Raw genomic sequence first — 22,489 nt, forward strand, 5'->3', positions numbered from 1 at the left:
AGAATACCCAAGACTGATCTCCTTTAGAATGGACTGGTTTAGTTTATTTAATACTTCATCATATAGATATTTTAACTATTGTTTTTTGGGGGAATAACTTCAAATTTACATTTTGCAAGAATAGAAACCGTACCTATATATTCATATACTCTACACAAATTCACCTGCTAATATTTTACTCCATTTACTTTATCACTTACATAGGTGATTTCTCTCTTTTATATTTAACCTCTAAGTTATATATATTAAATTTTTTTCTGAATTATTTGCAGATAGGTTATACATATCATAGTCCTTTACCCCTAAATATTTCAGTGTGTATATCCTAAAAGTAGGGATATTCTCTGGTTATTATTCTTAGCCCAGAACAATAAATTTAACTCTGATATAACACTTTTTACCTAGTTTTCTGTTCACATTCCAATTTTGTCTGTTGACCCAATGATATCCTCTGTAGCATTCTCCCCTTTCAGTGTCAGTTCAGGACCCAGCACATGGTCAGATACAGTCATATCTCCTTATCCGCAGGGGGCATTGGTTCCAGGAAGCCCTCCCTCCCCCACCTTGCTGTGTGCAGATACTGAAATCCGCAGGTGCTCAAGTCCCTTGTATAAAATGGCATAATAGTCAGACCCCTGTATCCTCAGACTTGGCATCTGCAGATCTAGAGGGCTGACTATATTGCATTTAGTTATTATGTCTCTTCTGCCTCTTTTAATCTGGAACATTTCTACTGCCCTTTTTCAGAATTTGGCCCCCTCCCCCACCTTTAGAAAATAGAATGGCCTTTTTTTTCAGGTTTGTCTCATATTTTTCCACGAGTCTAGGAAAACAGTCCCCTGTTATCTGAGCTGCCTGAAGCTATACTGGAGAGAAATTATTTCTCCTTTTCTTCTGCCTTTCAGATCTCACATATGTGTCTCCAATGGCAGAATTCAACCTGGAACCATTCAGGGAAAAGTCCTCGGGGAAAACAGAGTTCTAGGTTTTCTCCCCACCTGCAGAGCAGAGTGTAGAAAGGGGTGGCAACGATGCTAAAATGAACAACTGCTGACGTCCTGTCCTGTTAGGACCTGGGGACAGAAGGGGAACAAGACAGTGAGTGCCCTGCCTTTAGGAGCTTACATTTTCCAGACAGACCTCTGGGTACTGAGAGGGAAACACACACAGGGCGTTCTCTCAGGGCTCAGAGGCCTGACAGAAAACAGAGGGCCGCAGCTCTGTGAAGGGTAGGGTGGGGTGGACTTGGGACTGTCTAGGTAGAGAAATGTTCATTGGAAGGACCGATGCTGAAGCTGAAACTCTAATACTTTGGCCATCTCATGCAAAGAGTTGACTCATTTGAAAAGACCCTGATGCTGGGAAAGATTGGAGGCAGGAGGAGAAGGGGACGACAGAGGATGAGATGGCTGGATGGCATCACCGACTTGATGGACATGAGTTTGAGTGAACTCAGGGAGTTGGTGATGGACAGGGAGGCCTGGAGTGCTGCAGTCCACGGGGTTGCAAAGAGTCAGACATGATCGAGTGACTGAACTGAACTGAGACTTAACTGAGGTAGAGAAATGGCTGAGGCAGTGGACCCCACAGAACAAGATCTATTTTCAAAACAACAGAAGGTCAACATCACTGGAATTTGGTGGAGTGGGGCATTGTTTTAATAGAGACAGACTAGTAGAGGCTGGGTTGTGCTAGGCCTTGTAGGACCTGGTGATGAGCTGGCATTTTGTCCTAAGTGAAAGAGGAATGTTATACCCCATATGGCACCTTTGGGCAAATTAGAAGAGGCATCTACTTCTCAAGACATTTTCATCTTGTTGAAAAACTGCAGTAAAATACTTTTATTAGAAGAAGACACTTTACTGCCAGCTGCCAGAGGACATCGGTGATGAATATAAAACTTACACTGCCTCAGAGGGAAAGGTGCTCTTCCGCAAGGCTGTTCTACTACTACAACCTGTACCCAGTATATGGCCGCCTGGGCCGGGCTTGATACAGCCTGTATGGTCTCTCTGCGGAGGGGACGCAAAGAGAGGGGAAGAGATCAGATAAAGTGTTTTGGAAGCAGATCCTACAATATTTTGGAGGCAAAAGGACTGGTTAGAGAAGATGGGAAAGGGGATGGTGTAGTGACAACTCATCAGGTTTGTGGGTGGTGGTGCCGTTACTGAAATGGGTACCACTGGGAAAAGACCAGGAACAAAGAAATCCAGTAGTGGGCTTCCCAGGTGGCTTAGTGGTAAAGAACCCATCTGCCAAGGCAGGGGACGTGGGTTTAATCCCCGGTCTGGGAGGATCCACATGCTGCGGAGAAACGAGGCCCGTGTGCCACAACTACTGAGCCGAAACCCTGCAACTACTGAAGCCCGTGTGCCTGGAGCCCGTGCTCCACAACACGAGAAGACACCGCAATGAGAAGCCCGTGCACCGCAACGAAGAGTAGCCCCTGCGCGCCGCAGCTAGAGAAAAGCCCTCACAGCAGTGAAGATCCAATGCAGCCAAAAATTTTTTTAAAAGTAAAAAAGAAAGAAGTGAAAGTCGCTCAGTCGTGTCCGACTCTCTGCGACCCCATGAACTATACAGTCCATGGAATTCTCCAGGACAGAATACTAGAGTGGGTAGCCTTTCCCTTCTCCAGGAGATCTTCCCAACTCAGGGATCGAACCCAGGTCTCCCACATTGCAGGTGGATTCTTAACCAAAAAAAAGAAATCCAATAGTAATTAAAATCCAGGTATTTGTCATCATCCTCTGAATGTTCTGTTTTCAACTAAAAGTTAACCAAACTCTTGTCTTTTCCAAAATACATATCCTTGAAAAACTTAGAGTCAAGGATAATATCTTTGCCCTTCAGGCTTGTAGAATTGGGTTAAACTCAAATTTTACTAGCATTTCCAAGTTCCTCTTAGGTACTCTGCCAGACTTTACACACCCTATCTCATTTTCTCTGTGTGGCAATCCATGAGGTAGTTCCTCTTTTTATTTTCATTTTATAGAGATGTGAGGCTCAGAGAGAGATCTTATCACTCGATTTGAACAGGGTGCCCCAGTCACAAGTTCAAATCAAGAATTGATCATACTGCCGGAGTCGCTTGCTTTTTTCAGCTTTGTCAGTGTTATCCAATAGGAGTCTCTGCAGATGGAAATATATCTGCACTGTTCAGTAGTTATGTGACCTTTAAGCACTTGAAATGTGGCTGATATGATGGAGGAACTAATTTTTTAATGAAGTGATTTTATTTACTTATTTATTTATTTTTCGGCCAAGTTGTGCAGCATGTAGATCTTAGTTCCCCAATTAGGGATTGAACCCAAGCTTCCTGCATTGGAAGACGGAGTTGCAACCACTGGACTGCCAGGGAAGTCCCAGGAACTAAATTTTTGTTTTATTTCTTTTTGGTTCGCTGGGTTCTTCTGCCGCTGCACTCGGGCTTTCTTTAGTTACGGCGAGCAGGGGCTACTGTTGGTTGCGGTGCCAGGACTTCTCATTGCAGTGGCTTCTCTTTTTGCAGAGCACAGACTCCAGGGGCATGGGCTTCAGCAGTTGACGCTACATGGCTCTAGAGTGTGGGCTTGGTAGTTGCCATGCATGGGCTTGAGTTACTTCGAGGCAAGGGATATCTTCCCAGATCAGGGATCCAACCTGTGTCCCCTGCATTGGAAAGTGGATTCTTATTCACTGTATCACCAGGGAAATCGCCCCAGGAACGAACATTTTAATTTAAATAACGATACTTGGCTAAAGCGTTAGTCGCTCAGTCGTGTCAGACTCTTTTCAATCCCACAGACTGTAGCCCGCCAGGCTCCTCCATGGAATTCTCTAGGCAAGAAAACTGGAGTCGGTAGCCATTCCTTTCTCCAGGGAATCTACTTGACCCAGGGATTGAACTCAGGTCTCCTGCATTGCAGGCAAATTCTTTACTGTCTGAGCCACCAGAGAAGCCCCCCGCCCATGTGTGCATATATTATATAATTTTATACATAATTAATTATATATATAAATTTACATTTATAGCCCTTCCGATGTACCAGGCACTATGCTTTACAAATATTAACTCAATATCTTCATATGACGCTGTGAAGTAGATAATTTAAATATCCTAATGTTACAAGTGAAGAAACTAAGGCAAAATTTGGGTGTGGCCAAGGACACGGGTTGTTGTTCAGTCGCTGTTCATGTCTGACTCTGCGACCCCATGGACTGCAGCATGCCAGGATTCCCTGTCCTTCACTATCTCCTGGAGCTTGCTCAAACTCATGTCCATTGAGTTGGTGATATCATCCAAACATCTCATCCTCTGCCATCCCCTTCTCCTTCTGCCCTCAATCTTTCCCAGAATCAGGATCTTCTCCAATGAGTTGGCTCTTTGAATCAAGTGGCCAAAGTATTGGAGCTTCAGCTTTAGCATCAGTCCTTCCAGTGAATATTCAGGACTGATTTCCTTTAAGATGGACTGGTTGGATCTCCTCGCAGTCCAAGGGACTCTCAAGAGTTCTCCAGCACCACAGTTTGAAAGCATCAATTCTTCGTTGCTCAGCCTTCTTTATGGTACAACTCTCACATCCATACATGACTACTGGAAAAACCATCGCTTTGACGAGACGGAACTTTGTTGGTAAAGTGATGTCTCTGCTTTTTAATATGCTGTCTAGGTTTGTCATAGCTTTTCTTCCAAAGAGCAAGGGTCTTAATTTCATTAAGCTTCAGTCACTATTTGCAGTGATTTTGGAGTCCTAGAGAATAACGTCTGTCACTGTTTCCATTTTTTTCCTATTTGCTGTGAAGTGATGGGACTGGATGCCATGATCTTGGTTTTTTGAATGTTGAGTTTTAAATCAGCTTTTCCACTCTCCTCTTTCACCCTCATCAAGAGGCTCTTTAGTTCCTCTTTGCTTTCTGGCATTAGAATGGTGACATCTGCATATCTGAGGTTGTTGGTATTTCTCCTGGCTATCTTGATTCCAACCTGTGAATCATCCAGCTTGGCATTTCACGTGATGTACTCTCTGCATATAAGTTAAATAAGCAGGGTGACAATATACAGCCTTGACATACTCCTTTCCCAATTTGGAACCAGTTCATTTCATGTCCGGTTCTAACTGTTGCTTCTTGAAGTACTGCATTTTGAACTCTTTTTGTTAACTATGAGGGCTATTCCATTTCTTCTAATGGATTCCTGCCCACAGTTGTAGATATAATGCTCATCTGAATTAAATCTGCTCATTCCCATCTATTTTAATTCACTGATTCCTAAAATATTGATGTTCACTCTTGCCCTCTCCTGCTTGACCACATCCAACTTACCTTGATTCATGGACTTAACATTCCAGGTTCCTATGCAATAGTGTTTTCTACAACATTGGACCTTACTTTAACCACCAGACACATCCACATCTGAGCGTCATTTCTGCTTTGGCCCAGCCTCTTCATTCTTTCTGAGCTATTTCTCCACTCTTCCCCAGTAGCATATTGAGCACCTACCAATCTGGGAGGGGGGGAGCTCATCTTCCTATGTCATATCTTTTTACCTTTTCATACTGTGTAGCTGGTGGCAAAGCCAAACTTTGAGTAGTCCTTTTGGCTGCTAAGTCCATGCCTTTTGTTGTTGTTTACCCACAAAGTCATGTGACTTTTGCAACCCCATGGACTGTAGCCTACCAGACTCCCCTGTCCATGGAATTTCCGAGGCAAGAATACTGGAGTGGATTGCCATTTCCTTCTCCAGGGAATATTTCTGACCCAGGGATTAAACCCATGTCTCCTGTATTGACAGACAGAGTCTACCACTTAGCCAGGAGGGAAGTCCCCATGACATTTATGGTAAGATAAATAAATACAATGGGAGGTGAGAGAGGGCAAACATTTTTACTAATAGGTAAGTGATTAAAAATGTTTCCTATCACTTTAGACTAGACCTTAGACAACTGATCTGACATAGCAATTCCTAATCTCAAACTTTAAAGGAATTTTGGAGGTAAATCCATCCTTCTTTCCACTGACAGAGGCTGTTCTGTATGCAGAGAGGGAATGAGGCAAAATGAAGTTGGGGTATGGTGATGGTTGAGAGGAAAGTTCTAGGAACATTTGTACTTGTCTACAGATAACTACAGCTAACACTTGTAAAGGTTTCTGTGATGGTGATTTCTTGTTTTCCTATTTAAAAAATTCACCATTGCCATTTGCTTTAGTTTTTTTTTTTTTTTAAATTTTGTTTCTGATATATTCAAACAGAAGAGGATGGGAGGTGGAAGATCTGGAGAGGACAAATCCCAGACCAAAAGAAAGTTGGTTGGAACCAAGACCTGCTTTATGTTCCCTAGGTGGGTGCTCTTTTATGTGGCCTGGGTTCTGGTGGCTACAAAGGTTAAAAAAAAAAAAAAAAAGTTACTATTTCAAAGAAAAGAAAAAACAAAAATGAAGAAAACAAAAAAGAAAAATATAAAAGAGGTATTTTTTCAAAATCTTGATATAATAGATCAACAGGAGAGATAAAATTTACTCAAATCTAATTTCTGCCTATTCACTTTTTGTTTGAAGTGAATATGCAGTCTTCCCCCCCGCACCAGGCCCGCAGTCCTTGTCTATCTTAGGCATATTTTACGTTTCCACGGACCCACCAGCACACTTAGCTGTGGTATAAATGAAGGGCACGTTCAACCTTATATACCATCATCACTGTTTCCAGGTGTGTGAAGTACGTTTGTGGTATCACAGAAAATTTTGGGAAAGACCAGAATTCTAAGTCAGGGAATAAAGGCATCACTTAAAAGGCTGCGCGGAGTATGTGGGGTATGTTTTGCCGCCGTCGTTTCCTGTGTTTCAAGCGGTAGGATTTTTAGGGCAAGCAAGTGGAACACGTGAGGGGGCAGGAACGGGCGCGCTAGGGGGATGTAGCAAACAGATGTCTAGCCAGACGCCTTGGGCAGCTAAATCCAAAGCTTTCATTTCCCGGTTGCGAAAAGTTCCTGAATTCCCCGCAGAGGCCCGTTCAGGGTGACGGGAAAGGGGCCCAGCCCTCCTTCCATTTTTATAGCGTCGTTAAGCACTTCGCGAGGAGGTGAACCGTCTTTTCCGAGGGCTCGCCTGCGCCCGGCAGCCCAGGTAAAAGACGTCGCACGTGCAGCCAATCCGCGTCAGGGCGCACGCCCCCGACTCCGAGCAAAGGAGCCAATCCCGAGCCCCAGCCGCCCAGGCGGGTGTGGCCTCCGCGCTGGCTCCGCCCCCTCGAGCCTGGCGCGCGGGACTGCCCGGGCGGGGCGAGGGAGCAGGCCAGAAAGGGAGGGGAGCGAGCGCTAGGGGTGTGATCGTGCCCGCGCCCGCGCCCGGCGTGTGGGTGGCGGCGCGCTTGTGCGCGCGCGCGCAGGGGAGAGGCCAGCCCCGCCGGCCGTTGTGGGCTTCGACTGGAGGGGCGGGAGGGTCACCTGCGAGCGTCTGCGACGCTCGCCCGCCCGCCCGCCGCGTCCGGAGCGCGCCGGCTGCGCAGGGCCGCTGGCTGCACACCCTGCGAAGCTGGGGCGGGAGGCGAGGAGAGTCCGCGCGCGGCCCCCGGGACGAGAAGTCGGACCTTCGCCTTTGCGGCCGTCCGCGCCCGGCTGGGTAGGTGAAGCCCGGGCTTGGTCGTCGGGCGGCCCCCCGGAGGGCCGGGAGAAGAGCAGCGAAACTTTCCGGGCGCTTCCCCCCCGCGGTCCCCGGACCGTCGGCGGCGCGGGGAGGTGTCGTCGTCTCGGGCGGCGGCGGCGGCCGACGCCATGTTGGGGTCTGTGAGAAACGGGGCGCTCCCGGGCGGCTCCCCGCGCCCTAAGGGGGCCGCGGCCGCCCGCCGGAGGGCTCGCGGGCCGCAGGGAGGGCCGCGCCGGTGCTCGTCCGGCCCGCGGGGAGGGGGACCCCGAAGTCCGGCGAGAAGTTGTGAGGGCGTGAAGACGGGTGTCCGTCGTGGCCACTGGCGTTTTGGGGTGCCAGCGTCTTTCTGTCCAGAAAGTTTGCAGGGTCTGGGCATCAGGGACCTTGTAACTTGAACAGCGTCTTTTTACGGGATTTGAGAACTTAAACAGCGTCTTTTTATGTGATTTGAGGCCAAAAAAAAAAAAAAAAAAATGGCACCGCACAATTTGCCCTGATAGAAGTGCTGGCTCCGATGCCTTTCTTATTTGGAGTCTTTTAAAGTCGTATGCCAAAGTTTTTCTTTAAAATTTTTGTTGGGAGGCCGACAGCTTGCTGTTCCTGCGGCTTGAATACCCCGTGCGCTCTTACTACGTTGTAATAGTAACTTGGTGTGCGGTGAAAAGAACGAGTAGTATGAAGGTTACAGCTAACCAAGCCCTTCTCTGTAATTCATAGACTCAAGGTTTGTTGTTTTTTTAGTGCGTTACTGAAGAAATTCAGCAAAGAAAGCCAGGACCGTTCACTGAGAGAAAGGCGTGTGTTGTTCCCTTTAAGAGTAAGGTGAAGTGATCTTGACATTGTGAAGTTTTCCTCCTCCGTTTGGTTTATAAAGGTGCATGCCTACCGTGTTCTGAGCATTTACATTTTTCTGTACTCTGGTAGCTCGTGGGGTCCTCGGGTTAATTCAGTATTAAGGAAGGCTTCTGTTTTTAATCTCTACGGGTCCTCACAGCATTGGAGGTGAATAGTATTAAGTTACTTATTCGGAAAGCACATGTAATCGCCTCAAAAAATAAAACTGGTGCGCTGACCAAGGCATCAGAAAAGATTCAGCTTGAATCAGCCCAGTAAATGAATGTCAGTTACTAGTTTTAATAAAGGCATCTGGGCTTCCAGATTTCTGTTGATTGTGTTGAGAGCATTCTTAATCACAAATAAGATAAATACTTCAACATGTCTTGGAGAATTTCTCTTCTTAATCTGTAGGTTAAAATAGAACTTCTGCTCAGGTTTGATTGTTAATATTCCTAGTTTTTGTTTTGTTTTTTCATTGTCAGGTGATTGCCATTATACATATGTGTTTTTCGGGCTGAAAAGTTACCTGGAGTTGAGGTGATTTAACTAATGTCACAAATCTAGCGGACAACTTGGTATTTAACTGAGGTCTTATAACTGAAGCCTTCTCAGTTTTCTTACAGCGTAACTTTGCAGGATACTTAACTCATTCCCGTGGAGCAGTTTCTGTCCATTTTGTTTTCTCTGTCCTAGCTGCTCTTTCTGATTTTAATTTAGTTCCTTAGTGTGTGTGTATTTCCTAGGAATTTCCCTCATTTCCAAGGTTTTATATACTGAAATTTTTCCTCTTAAAAATACTCAGCCTATGCTCTTTAAAACTTTTTTGCACAGTTCTCCTTATCCCACCCCCTCTTCTCCCCAAGAATAAGTCACTTATCTATTCAGATGCATCCCAGTAAATATTACATTTTTTCTGCCATGGCACTTCCTCAACAGCAAGGGTTACTTGAGTTCTGACTTGCCTCTTCATCCTCAGGGTGCTGAGAACATGATGCTCAGAAAAGGTTTGAATGGATGAATACACATACACTTTTTGTAAATATACTTCATGAATTTCTTGTTAAGTTGCACTTTTCAAGAGTGAAAGTAGTTCGATCTTTTCTAATTGCCCCCCCCCCTTTTTTTGAGATTTTATCTTAGTAACTCAACTAAATTTGGACTTGGGGTGCAGAACTTGAATGTTTATGAAATTTCCAAGTAGATAATGTACTGAAGTATAATCAAAGAAGCAGCAACAGTGGATCAACAAAAAGATAGTAATCATACTTTTAAAGTGCAACTGTATTTAGTGTTTGCACTGGGTAGAAATAGTTAATGCCTTAAAAATTTGAAGATCATGTTTATACATTTAAGTTATTTGATAGAACACCCTCATTTCTCTTGTCACTTATTGTTTTTTTAGAATTGTCTTAGAATTTTGTTTTAGAACATCTTATTGGAAAACATAAACATTGCTTTTCTGTTTATGAATTTATCTTTGGAACCAGCTGCGTGCTTAATAGCAAGGTGTATGTTGGCTTAAGTGAATAAAATGTACTCTGTGGATACACTCTCACAGTGCTGTTTTAAATTGCAAACCCTCCTTAGGTGGTGGTCTGTAATTCTGTAATAAAATCACTGTAAAATTTGGGGTTAATTCCTTGTTTCCATAATTTTCTCTCCAGTCAACCCGTAAATCACAAATTTTGTGCTTCGCTTGGGGGTGGGAGGAGAGCAGGTCCTGGGAAGAGAACAGAAGGCATTCAACTAGTTGCTGTGAGTGCTAGAGAAAGCAAGGCTCCATTCTAGCTTGTGACTCTTGAATCTTGAACAGGTCACTTCATTTCTTTAACCTTCATTGAACTTATTTGTAAAATGGACACAAACTTTGCCTCCCAGTGTTTACTAAGATGTTTGTGGAAGTGCTTGGTGCAGGATGTTCAGTAGGTTAATCAGCAAATGAGCACAGTGGCAGTGAGTTAAAAGTTTTAAAAGGGAAGGAACCTTTAGAAATACCTAGTTCAGTTCTCAACTTTGGCTGCACATTAGCATTCCCCGAGTAGCTTCTTAAAAATACTTGATGCCTGAACCCCACCCTTCAACAAATTAATTACAATTACTGGCTTTGGAATCAAAGTATAGGTAGCTTTGCCAGTTTTTTTTTTTTTTTTTTTTTTTGGTCTCTTTGTTTTAATGTGCAGTCAGGGTTAAGAACCATTCATTTAATTCAGTCTCTCATGTTCTTATTCTGTTCATTTTGTGGTTGAATAAAGTGCAGAGAGAGGTTAAGTACCAGCCAAATTCCTGTCAGGTTAGAAAGAATGAATTTGGAAGAAAGTGAAGTGCACAGAGATTAAAGTAATAGTTACCTTTATTTCAGGCCAGAAAGGCCACATTCAGAGCTACACTTCACTAGAAAAGTCCAGTGACCTTCATCTCCATTTTACATTAATGACCTACATGAGTGACTGTGTTCTTTAACCTTGTCATCATTTAGACCTCAGGTCTCAAACTGTGGCCAGAGATTGTCATTCCAGGGCCTGTCTTTGTATTTTTCCATCCTATCCAGGGAACCAACTTTTTGTCCTCATGGTTACCTGCAGTCCCTCCCAGGCTGTTAGTTTTCTTCCTTTTTCCCAATCTTGAATTCTGTAGTTCATATACTATGAACCCACTAGTCCCACACAGTCCTCCTCTCCTTGACCTTATATTACTGGTCAATTCTCAACTTGTAAATATCACCTTTTACTTTTTCTTTTGTCCCTGCCTGCTGCTGCTGCTAAGTCACTTCAGTCGTGTCCGACTCTGTGCGACCCCAGAGACGGCAGCCCACCAGGCTTCCCTGTCCCTGGGATTCTCCAGGCAAGAACCACTGGAGTGGGTTGCCATTTCCTTCTCCATTGTCCCTGCCTAGCACCCCCGAAAAAAGCACATCTATCATGACTTAAATATTTGTTTTCCAGCTGACTGTGTGTTAGTTCATTTCTAATCTTTTTTCATCCCAAAGTTGACTCATTTTCTTTATTGCCTTTTCACTCCTAACTCAGGTTGCTAAACCCAGTCTTGAAACACTTGGCTCTTAACAGATGACCTTGCTTCCTTCTATGGATTTTATGATGTGAATTTTCTGTTTTCTTCTTTGCATCAACTCTTTCATTTTTTTTCTTTACAATTCCATTTAATTCTTTATATTTTGTTTTGTTTAAACAGTAGTTGAAGAAAAAAAACTTCTTGTATTCTTCTTCTGCATTGGCAGGTGGATTCTTTACCTACTGAGCCACCTGGGAAGGCCCTAATTATACCCATAATTTTGTGTTCATTTTTCTAAATATTCTTTCTATTTTGTTAATTTAAAACCCATTTCTTTGTTTATGAGAATATGTTCAATATAAAATAATTAGGCAGTATCAAAATATTTCACCCTAGTATCAATACTTAGAGATAACCAGTAGTACTGAATTTTTGGTGGGTGTCTTTCCAGACTTTAAAGAAAAAGAGTTATATTGTATGTGCTGTTTAGAAGCTTTTATTTCATAAACTGCCATATTTAACAATTTTCCATGTTAAATATTAATCTGTGTTCTCTAAAGAGCTATCTAAAAATCTGTTGTATGGATTTGCCATAATTTTTTTGTTGAATGTTTAGGTTGTTTCTGACTTTTCAGCATTATAGACAAAGCTACAGTATATATCTTCATGTGAACAGCTTTGTACACTGGTCTAATTATTTTTTGCATTTTTCTTGGAAGTAGAATTGTGAAAACTTTTTAAAGTGCTTACATTGCCAAAAATGGCATTTTGAAAAACTTTTCCAGTGCACTCTCAAGACAATGCATGTTCATTTTCTCCACATCTTAGGTGAGTAATACATCATTTAAATTTTTATTTCATTGATTAGCACTGAGAGCCAATGTTTTTTCAATTTACTGGTTGTTTTCATTTGTTCCCTGATAGCTCATTTGGTAAAGAATCTGCCTGCAATGCGGGAGACCTGGGTTCAGTCCCTAAGTTGGGAAGATCCCTCGGAGAAGGGAAAGACTACCCACTCCAGTATTCTGGCCTGGAGAATTCCATGCTCTCTATAGTCCATGGGATCCCAAAGAGTTGAACATGACTGAGTGACTTTCACTTTTCACTTCATTGGTTCCTTTGGAAATTGCCATTTGTATCTTACCCATTTTGGGGGGGAATATTTTCCTTTTATCTCATTGATTTATGGGAGCCCTTTATATATTAAAAATGTGATCCTTTGCCACATTGTGCAACAGTTTTTCTTTAACTTTAATTCTTCCCTCCCCCAGTGTTGAAGTTTAAAATGTTTATGTAGTAAAATGTTTTCTTTTATGATATTTGGCTTTTTTAAAAAAATTGGCTGCATCAAGTCTCAGTTGCGGCATGCAGGGAACTTCGTTGCGGCAGCACAGGCTCCGTAGTTAGAGTGGCCAGGCTTTGTTGCTCCATGCAGTATCTTAGTTTGGATTCTTAGCCACTGGACCGCCAGGGAAGTCCTGATATTTGGCTTTTGAAATGTTATATTTAGCCATTCCTTTCTAGGGCTAGAAATTTAGGTTCTGTTTATCGCTATTAGAGTTGATGCCACTGGGAAGACTTGTGTTTTACAGCCCCCTCTACCACCCCCAAGAGTTTTATTTTTCAGGATAAACTGTGGTTAAAAATTGCAGGGTCAAAGAACTCTGCTTTCTGAAATATTACTATATCTTACCTTTAGTCCTTGATTTTTTTCCCACCGCGTTTCAGTGCCTGTTGTGGCCTTCCGGCACAATGAGTTTACTTAGTCTCTGAGACTTGGAGGACATGTGAGAGCATGTTGAAAAGGTGCTTTGTGCTCTCTTGTCTCCTTCTTTCTTCTCTTGCTTCTTCTCCTCCTTTTAAACTAGGCATTCCCCAAAGGTTAGTCCCCTGTTCTCTCATTCACAGCAGCAACAGTCATCTCTTCACACATGACTCCTAAATCCCTTTATGTCCTGGAGCTTCCTGCTTTTCTTGGTGTTTCTGTTGTCTGATAGATGTTTGTCTGATGGATACCCTGAAGGTACTTCAAGATAAGTATGTCCCAGAATGATTTCTTCTCCCTCCTGGAACAAAGCTAGCATCTGATCTGCCCAGTGCTTAAACCTTTGAAGTTGTCTTACATTCAGTTTCAAACACATTCACTTGGTAGCTAAATCCTTGCTGCCTTACCTTAGTAAGAGAGGAAGCACTCTCTCTTATTTCCATCTGCCTTACCTTAGTAAGAGAGGAAGTACTCTCTCTTACTTCCATCTTCCCCTTTTTATTTCTGGTGTCAAATTTGTGGCTTAGACTTGGTACTTTTCATTTAGAGAATATTGTAATATACCCTTGCCTTTTTTTTTTTTTTTTTTTGCCTTCAGTATTGCTTCTTTGGTAGTCTCGTCATGTGTTCTGCCTTTGTGTACTTATTAGTATTTTCCTAGTTAAAAACCTTAGTCTTCCCATTGCCTGTATAGTAAAGTCAGATTTCTACTTTACCGCTATACATTCCCCAGACCCTGCTTCCTCCAGCCTGGGCTCAGTTATTTCCTTATTGTATTTGAACACCATCATCATCTTTATCTCTTTCTCTCCCATAAATAGTTTGACTTTTGCTCTAAGGCCTAGCTTGAATTTCTAGTCATTTAAGAGTTGTTTCTAAATATTCCCTCTGATCAAAGTTACCTCCCAACCATAATCTTTGGCCTGAGGTTTCATCACTCTTTTTATATTTCTAATTAAAAAAAATTTATCTTTTGGTTTGTTTTTCCTCTGCTCCTTTAGACTTTGAGTGCACAGATTTGAGGTAATCATATTCCTCTGTTCATAGCACATTATATGCGTACCAAACACTTTCTTGTTTTGTTTCCTTCCTTATCAGTTTCTCCCATCATCCTCTTTCCTTTTGGAAACATATCCTAATGTATAACACATGAATTACATATATCTGTATATAAGCTTGGTGACTACCTTTCTTCACAAAAAGTGTGAGTTTTGAGTACTTCGACCTTTGTACAAAGTGATCAGTAAATTTTTTTTTTTACTTGAAATTAACTGAAAATTGCTGATTTTACTAGCTTCCATATTGCTTACACTAAGAACCCAGGGATTTAATTTTAGTTTTGCTCTTCCACATCTAATTAGTTATGGCAGTCCTGAACCTTACCAGTTTTTTCTTTTCCTGTTGCAAACTTCAGCCTTGCCTCAGCTTTCCCCTTTTGTAGTAAATTTTCAGCTGGGTCCTGCTTTCAGTCTCACTCTTGTGAAATCTTTCATTGTTTCCACAGTTATCTTAAAAGAATCCAGATCAAATCAGGCAACTCATTCCTGAGGCTTTGAAAAGAACCCTCAGGAATCAACAAGATCTCTCCCCTGTTTTTCCTCCACTATTTTTCCACTAAATAGCTTCTTCTGCTAAATAACTCTTATACTACCTCTTCTGCAGCTGTACATGTAACTTTTTTTTTCTGGGGGAGAGGGGGAAACACTTTATTTTAAAAATTAGGAGTCCTTACAGTTCTTCTGATTTTAAAAGCAAGGGATTGGAGTACATGTAACTTTTTTACAACACATTTTTACTTGTAGGGCTTTATGCCTTATCATTTTTTTGTCTTTTGAAGTTCAACTTTTTTTTCACAACCTGTTTCAAGTGTTCACCTGCTGCATTCTTCCTTACCACTTTTTTAAATTATAGTATTTATTTCATTATGTTTTTTATTAAAACTTTTTGGAAACACGTCTTAATTCCCAGTGTCTGGTTCATTCTTTTTTTCCCTTTAACACAAAGCATAAAGTCTTGAATGTGATGAGGTTGTAAGTACTGTTAGGGCTGTGATGGCACCGGCTTTATTCTTCACATATTATACAGTGATTTAACAGCTGTCAGCACTGTGCAGCTGCCCCTGTACAAATACTTTCTGAAATGATGCAGTTTTTTAATCTGAAATTTGTTGATGAAAATACGCATACATCATCATTTTTTATTTGCTAACTAAACAGCTGTGCTTTTTGGCAAGAGAAGAAATCATTTTTATATATTATCATAAGATTGAGACTTTAAAAACAGGATCTGCTATGCTCAACACTTAGAATTCATAATTAGATACTACAGTTAAATAGACCAGAACATTTGCTGTAAATTTAAAATCTGTGGGCCTAGTGAAGCATTTGATGTGTGGGGTGTGGTTCCTGTTTTGTGTGAAAATTAGTACTATGAATGTCAAAAGTGATGTCTTTGATTTTTATAAAACCCAAGATTGAGAAGTTGCTGCCACTTTTAACTGCTCAGTGCACATTGGTGGTATGTATATGCAAGCGATTTTGTAGGCACTGTTGGGAATACAAAGTTGTAGGAAATGATGTTCTTTTTTTTCAGGAACCTCCAGACCTGTTGAAAATAAGCAGACATAGACATTTTTATAAAATTTAATAGAATGTAAGTGCCATCAAATGGTACAGGTGAAACACCACGTGGCAGTGAGGTTACTGAACTGACTGATAAGATTTCAGAGTAGCAGGTGGAGGGGAGGAAGCCCAGAGCATATCCTGGGAATAACTGGTAGTCTGATTTGATTGTAAGAGAACATACAGAAAGAGGCAAAACTGAATAGATAGGCAGGCTGGGGCTTAACTGAAGGGCTTTACATACTAGATTAAGGATTTTGGATTTGATTTAGTTGGCCAGGGAACCTTTGGTTATTGAATAGAGAGTTACCTGGTCATAGCTGTAGTTAAAGAATATTAATGTTGTTTTGTGTGGTGTGTTTTAAAGGCAAGTTAAAGACTAGAAGACTTGTTTCAGCTTGAGGTCATATTCTTCCCCTCTCTAAAGACCGTTTTTTAAAATTCACAATGTGACCCTTCTGGTTTTCTAAATTAATTTTAGAAAATCTTCAACTGTGGCTTAGTTGTTCTTTATATACCATGGTGAGTTTTTCTATCATGCCTAACCTATTTGAAACTGCCTTTACTGAGATGCTAAATTAGTCATAGCTTTACTTTTCACTTCCTGTTAGTGTTTGAATAATTATTTTGAGCATATTTAATACTTATTACCATATATTTTAGGTTTCTTGTGTCTTCAGTGGCTTTTCCCAAGTGCATAGTAAAGTCCAATGAATGGAATAAATATTTCTGAAGGTAGCAAAGTATAATGGAAAACCATGCATTAAAAAAAAAAATGGCGTCCTAGTGGAAAGGGGAGGGAAAAACTTTGTCTTTTCTTATTGATAGAATAAATACATTTTATTAAAATCCCAAATTTAATTTGCCACATGTTCAACCGTTTCTTGCTTTATTATCCTAGTTTTTTATTGATCATCTTACCTAGAATTTCCTGATAATAATAATCAGGAAATTCTAGGTAAGATTTTATATATAGGTAAATTGATACAGGTAAGAATTGAAATAACAAGATAAGAATTGATATAACTTTCGAAAGTAAAACCTTTTTGTCCTTTGCTTAGGTGTGTAGAATTATTGTTCATTAGACTTAGGTGTATTAGGAGAGGGATAGTCTGCTGTAACACTTACACATTTGCCCAAGGAGGATGTACCTCTGATAGTTGCTGCTTTTTAAAAATATCTTTTTCCTTCCTGCTTTCCTGTTTGTGTCTTCTTTTCTTTCTACATTTGCTGTAGTCTGAATTCAGCAGTAACACAGATTTTAAAATGTTGATTGATGTTAAGACACAGTCAAAAATTTGATTGAAAGTTAATTTGTAGGCACGTAAGGCTTGTAGTGAGCTTCCCTGGTGGCTCAGTGGTAAAGAATCTGCCTGCCAGTGCAGGAGTTGCGGGTTCAATCCCTGGGTTGGGAAGATCTCCTGGAGAAGGAAACGGCGACCCACTCCAGTATTCTTGCCTGGGAAATCCGATGGACAGAGAGCCTGGTGGGTTACAGTTCATAGGGTCGCAGAAGAGTTGGGCACGACTTAGTGACTAAAAACAAAAAACGAAAACAACAAAGTCTTGTAGTAAACCAGAAGTATGACTTATTTATTATCAGAGTTCATTATTTTAAAGACCGAAAGGGCTTTGCAGATTATTTTATTCAAGGTGGTGGCTGGTGTGGGTGGGTGTAGAGCGGTTAGGTAGTTTGTATGAAATCTCTTATTTAGTGCCTGAGCTGAGATTAGAATCCAGGTCTTTTGGTTCATAGTTTATTGTTTTTTCTGGTATAGTGCACAGTTGAATGAATACTCATTCTCACTGATATCAGATGTCTTGGATTCAAGTAAGAAATTAGATGATTTTTTGTTTTAAAGTCACCTGCAAGGATGAGATACGAAGTATTGGTTTTCACTAAGAAGAACTGGGCCATAGTATTCTGTGACAGTTGGACTGCTTCTCAATTGTAACTAGTATTCTTCTTTTTAAGAGAGTTTTGCCTCATCTAGTATTACATTTTTAACAGGTGGTAGACACTCGATTGAAGAACATACTAACTTTAGAAACAAGGTTAGTAAAAGACTAGAGTGGAACTTGGACAATTCAAATACAGTTCTTGTCCACAGGAAAACTTTTTTTCAAACTTTGGAGGGTTTAATTTTTTACAATTGGTTTATAAAGCTGACTTCTTAAAGGTTAAGAGGATTTCTTTTTTTTGTCTTTGTTTTGTTTTCGGTATGCTTTTGCTGTTTTACACTATGAATTAAGGCTGCCAGACACCATTTGCTGAAAAAGAAGACAAGGGGAATCATGTGGAGAACTGTTAGAACGTGTGCTGTGCCACGCTCAGGCGTGTCCTCCTCTGCGGCCCGGGGACTGCAGCCCGCCAGGCTCCTCTGTCCATGGGATTCTCCAGGCCAGGATACCGGAGTGGGCTAGAATGTAGAGGTCCTTGAAGTGGCTGGATATGGGAAGAAACTAACAGAAATATTAGTACTTTTCATATAATGAATTAGAAAATATAATGTGGAAAAGAGATTCAAAATAGCAACCAAAGTATGAAGTACCTGGGAATCGATGTAAGTAACATAATAATCTTGTGATACAAAACCTACAGAGTTACTAGGCCCATTAACCCAACGGTTAAAACCTTGGGAAGAGATAGTATCAACCTGTTAGGAACATCTGAAATTATAAAGATGTTAATTTAATCCAAGTTAATTTATGACTATAATATAAATTCATCAAAATTTCAGTGGATTTGGTCTGTTTATTTTTTTTCATTTATTTATTGTAATTTAACATGGTTCTAAACCTGAGCTGCACAGTAGAATTACCTGGGGAATTTTGAAGGATATCAGTGTAGGCCACGGAGAAGGCAATGGCACCCCACTCCAGTACTCTTGCCTGGAAAGTCCCATGGACGGAGGAGCCTGGTAGGCTCCAGTCCATGGGGTCACTAAGAGTCGGGCACGACTGAGCGACTTCACTTTCACTTTTCATTTTCATGCATTGGAGAAGGAAATGGCAACCCACTCCAGTGTTCTTGCCTGGAGAATCCCAGGGACAGAGGAGCCTCGTGGGCTGCCGTCTATGGGGTCGCACAGAGTCGGACACGACTGAAGCGACTTGGCAGCAGCAGCAGCAGCAGCAGTGTAGGCCATACCCCACATACCTCAGACTAATAAAATCAGAACATATTGGGGAGAGATCTAGATAACCATGTTTCTTAACCTTTTATATTCATCATCACAGTCTATTGCTTTCAATTTTGGTTTTTGAATTTCTATTTTAATTGGTTCTTAATATTTGTAATGAATGATACTTATATATTTTATTATTTCTTAGAGATTTTTCAAAACAAAAAGGAAATTTTACTTACTAAATAACATAGCTTGTGATTACCATATGCGCTTATTAGACATGTATAAATCTAAGATACAGTACAGGATTTTAGTGATCTTATTTTTCCTATATCTTGAAGTACTTTACTATTAGGAATTATTAACAGCCCCCCCCCCCAAAAAAAAGAACATAGAAGTAATTGCCTAGAAGGATGATACAGTGATAAAATACCACCATTGCACCATTTTTCAGTTTTATTATTGCATTAACCAAAGGATTGCATCATTTTTCAAAAAGATACAAGAGCAGTTTGGAGATACCCTTCTTAGTCTTTTCTATTTATTTTAAGCTTTCTTTTAACATATTTGCTAATATAGATTTTTTTAATTTTACCTTTTCCATATAATGACAATAAAAGGGCAAAACTATACATTTCAGAGCGATTAGGCAAGTCAGAAGATAAGTGGAAAAAAAAGGCTACACTTAGACTTAATGATGATGGTAAAGCATTATTAGTGAAATCTCAGCCTGCAAGTCTTCAACTGATGATTTTCTCGACGATTTCTCAAGACTCAGAATTGATTAGTAAACAATGTTCCTAAAAGCAAATGGAAATATTATAGATTCATGATTGATAACTTACGAGCAGTTAGTTGGATATAAAGGATACATCTTTTATCATTTGCAAACATACAGATTGTTTTGCATCTGTATGCATTCAATAACAAAAACATGGAATAAGAAATTTGCTATGTTTAAATTGTTATAAAGATTGTTCTTGAAGTTATTTTTTACTATCCCTTTATTCGTATTGCTGTAAGTTGGTTGTAAAATGACTTAATGTAGTAAAAGTAAATGAAAATAATATTTTGGATCCAGATGGTACATTGAGATGACTGTTCTTTCTGGTGTTCTAAAGGTTAGAGCTCCCTTGTGGTTTCAGGCAGCTAAGTTGGGAACCACTGTTCTGAGAAGATGTCATCTGAACGAATAAACAGAGGAGATTAGCTAAAACGTGTAAAATGTTAAATAATGGGAAATACTCTAGGCTGGTTTTACCAGGTGCATGTTACTGACAAAAGAATTAAAAACAGAGTAAAGGATTAGACCAGACAGCCCAGAAGTAGTGTTATAATACTGCATAAAAGTTTAATATGAGAGAACGTCATAAATCAGTAGATTAGATTATTAATACCAATAAATAATAGCTACCACATGTTGACTACTTGCTTTGAACAGTATTTATACATTATCTCCTTTAATCCTCTCCTGACGTAGCTATTATTATTTCCATTTGTAAGTGTGGAAACCTGAGGTCACACAGTATTTGATGATTCTAGAGCAGTTGACATCTTTAGAGTGTGAATATTTGAAAAGAAAAAAGGGTTTTTTACCTATGCCAGAATAAATTTCAGGTGTATAAAAGCATTAAATGTAAAATTCATCTAATAAAACAGAATAGTAAATAGGAACACCTGATGTCTGGATAAGAAAAGTTTAGCAGTCATGGGAAAAAATCACAAAGGAAAATATATGTAAGTATAACTACTTATGAAAAATTCCCTCTGTGTCAAACACCATAAACAAAATTGCAGAATAATACACTAGGAAAATCACTGAGGTAAATGGGTTAATAACCTTTTTGTATAATATACAGATTAATAATTAAATAGATGAACATAGGAGTACAGATTAGTAAACATATTAGAAAATGGCCGGCCTCACTAGGTAGCTATAAAATAAAACATGCAGTTAAATTGAAAGTACTCTTCTTTCCTGTTTTAGGACCTTTGTTCATAGTATTAGTTCCTTTGTAAAGCTGACTCCTCATCCTTTAAGACCCAGTATGTAGCACCACCTCAGTGAAGTCTTTGAATTATTGAATAAATGAGTTTTTTCCCTATATCTTGGCACACTGCTGATTTCCTTCATTGCACTTCACCTTTTAGAATCACCTGTTCATTTACTTACTTACTGTCTTTATTCTCTACTAGACTCTGAGCTCTGAGAGGAAAAGGATAATATCCGGCATTTAGAAAGTATTCAGTAAACAGTTTTTGAATGGATAGACATAATAAATAGAAGTAAAAGAAATGAATAAAAAATCTACATTTAAAAAAATCTACCCTGCTGAAATTTTTAAAGGGAAATATTCTGTGTGAGACAAGATGGGTCGGTACAGTCATTGTGCTGCGTGGTAAATTGGTATTGCCTTTCAGAATGGAAACCCTGTAAAAGGCAGCCTGTGCTCTGAACATTGGTGCCTTTTGACCCAGTAATTTTTCTTCTTGGAATCAATCCTAAATAAGCCTTCTCTGCCAGAAGATTTATTCTTCCTAGCTCTTACTGTATTCACTGGTATTCCTGCCTAAGAAAAGTAGACAGAAGTTCAGTTGGGCCACATTTTATATTAATAGTTGTCTTCTTTTCCTGCAGATATGCAAGGGGCTCGCTCTTTGGCTAGCCTCAGTATTCTTGTATTCTGATACCCTCACAAAACTCTTTGAGAGTTCTTACTGTTTGGGGCACCTCAGGTGGTAGACTTGAATTTGGACTCTGGGAGAAGGTAGAGGTCCTCTTTCAGCCTAGGCCAAAGGGTAATGCCTTATAAATCCAGTTTATTGAGAACCTGCTTTGGGGTATCTAGCAATTATCCAGTTAAAGGTGGTGTTTTGATTTCCCGTTTGATAGTCTCTCATCCTCTCAGTCCCTCCCTGTTGTGCCCGGTCAACCTTCTTTTCTCTGTGTGTGTTTGTGTGTGTGTGGCATTTGTATATTCCTGGGTTTTCAAGCTCAGTGCTTCTCCTTTTCTTGTCAGAAAATATTTCAGGACTGACAGGGATAAGGGAAGGGAGGCCAAAGGCCTTAAGTTCTTTGTGCTCATTGTTTTTCAAATATATTAATAGGTTACAGTCCATTACGGAAGTCAATCAAATGGGCTACAGCTGTCATTGAAATAAATGAAGATGCTAAAATACATCCGAAGAAGGCATTGGCAACCCACTCCAGTACTCTTATCTGGAAAATCCCATGGACAAAGGAGCCTGGTAGGCTGCAGTCCATGGAGTCGCAAAGAGTTGCACACGACTAAGCGACTTTACTTGCACACATTGGAGAAAGAAATGGCGACCCACTCCAGTGTTCTTGCCTGGAGAATCCCAGGGAGGGCGGAGCCTGGTGGGCTGCCGTCTATGGGGTCGCACAGAGTCAGACACGACTGAAGCGACTTAGCAGCAGCAGCAGAATACATCATACATAGTTGAATTATATATGTTTGTAACACTACAATATGAAATACATTTCATAT

General features: G+C 40.5%; 1 protein-coding gene across 3 annotated transcripts in view; it reads left to right on the forward strand.

Moving 5' to 3' along the window:
* Positions 1-22,489, forward strand: part of PLEKHF2 (pleckstrin homology and FYVE domain containing 2) — a 29,634-nt gene that overhangs the window by 1,768 nt on the left and 5,377 nt on the right. The window contains exons 1-2 of one of the 3 annotated variants that reach the window (XM_044928546.2): positions 7,287-7,596; positions 18,106-18,416. The exons of 1 other annotated variant lie outside the window; for it this stretch is intronic. The gene's annotated coding sequence lies outside the window, so the exon portion shown is untranslated. Of the gene's footprint in view, positions 1-7,286; positions 7,597-18,105; positions 18,417-22,489 lie in introns of those variants that run through there. One more of the 3 variants, XM_025265054.3, reaches the window with a different exon arrangement.

The sequence above is a fragment of the Bubalus bubalis genome, chromosome 15 (genome assembly GCF_019923935.1).
Source record: "Bubalus bubalis isolate 160015118507 breed Murrah chromosome 15, NDDB_SH_1, whole genome shotgun sequence".
NCBI classification, from domain to species: domain Eukaryota; kingdom Metazoa; phylum Chordata; class Mammalia; order Artiodactyla; family Bovidae; genus Bubalus; species Bubalus bubalis.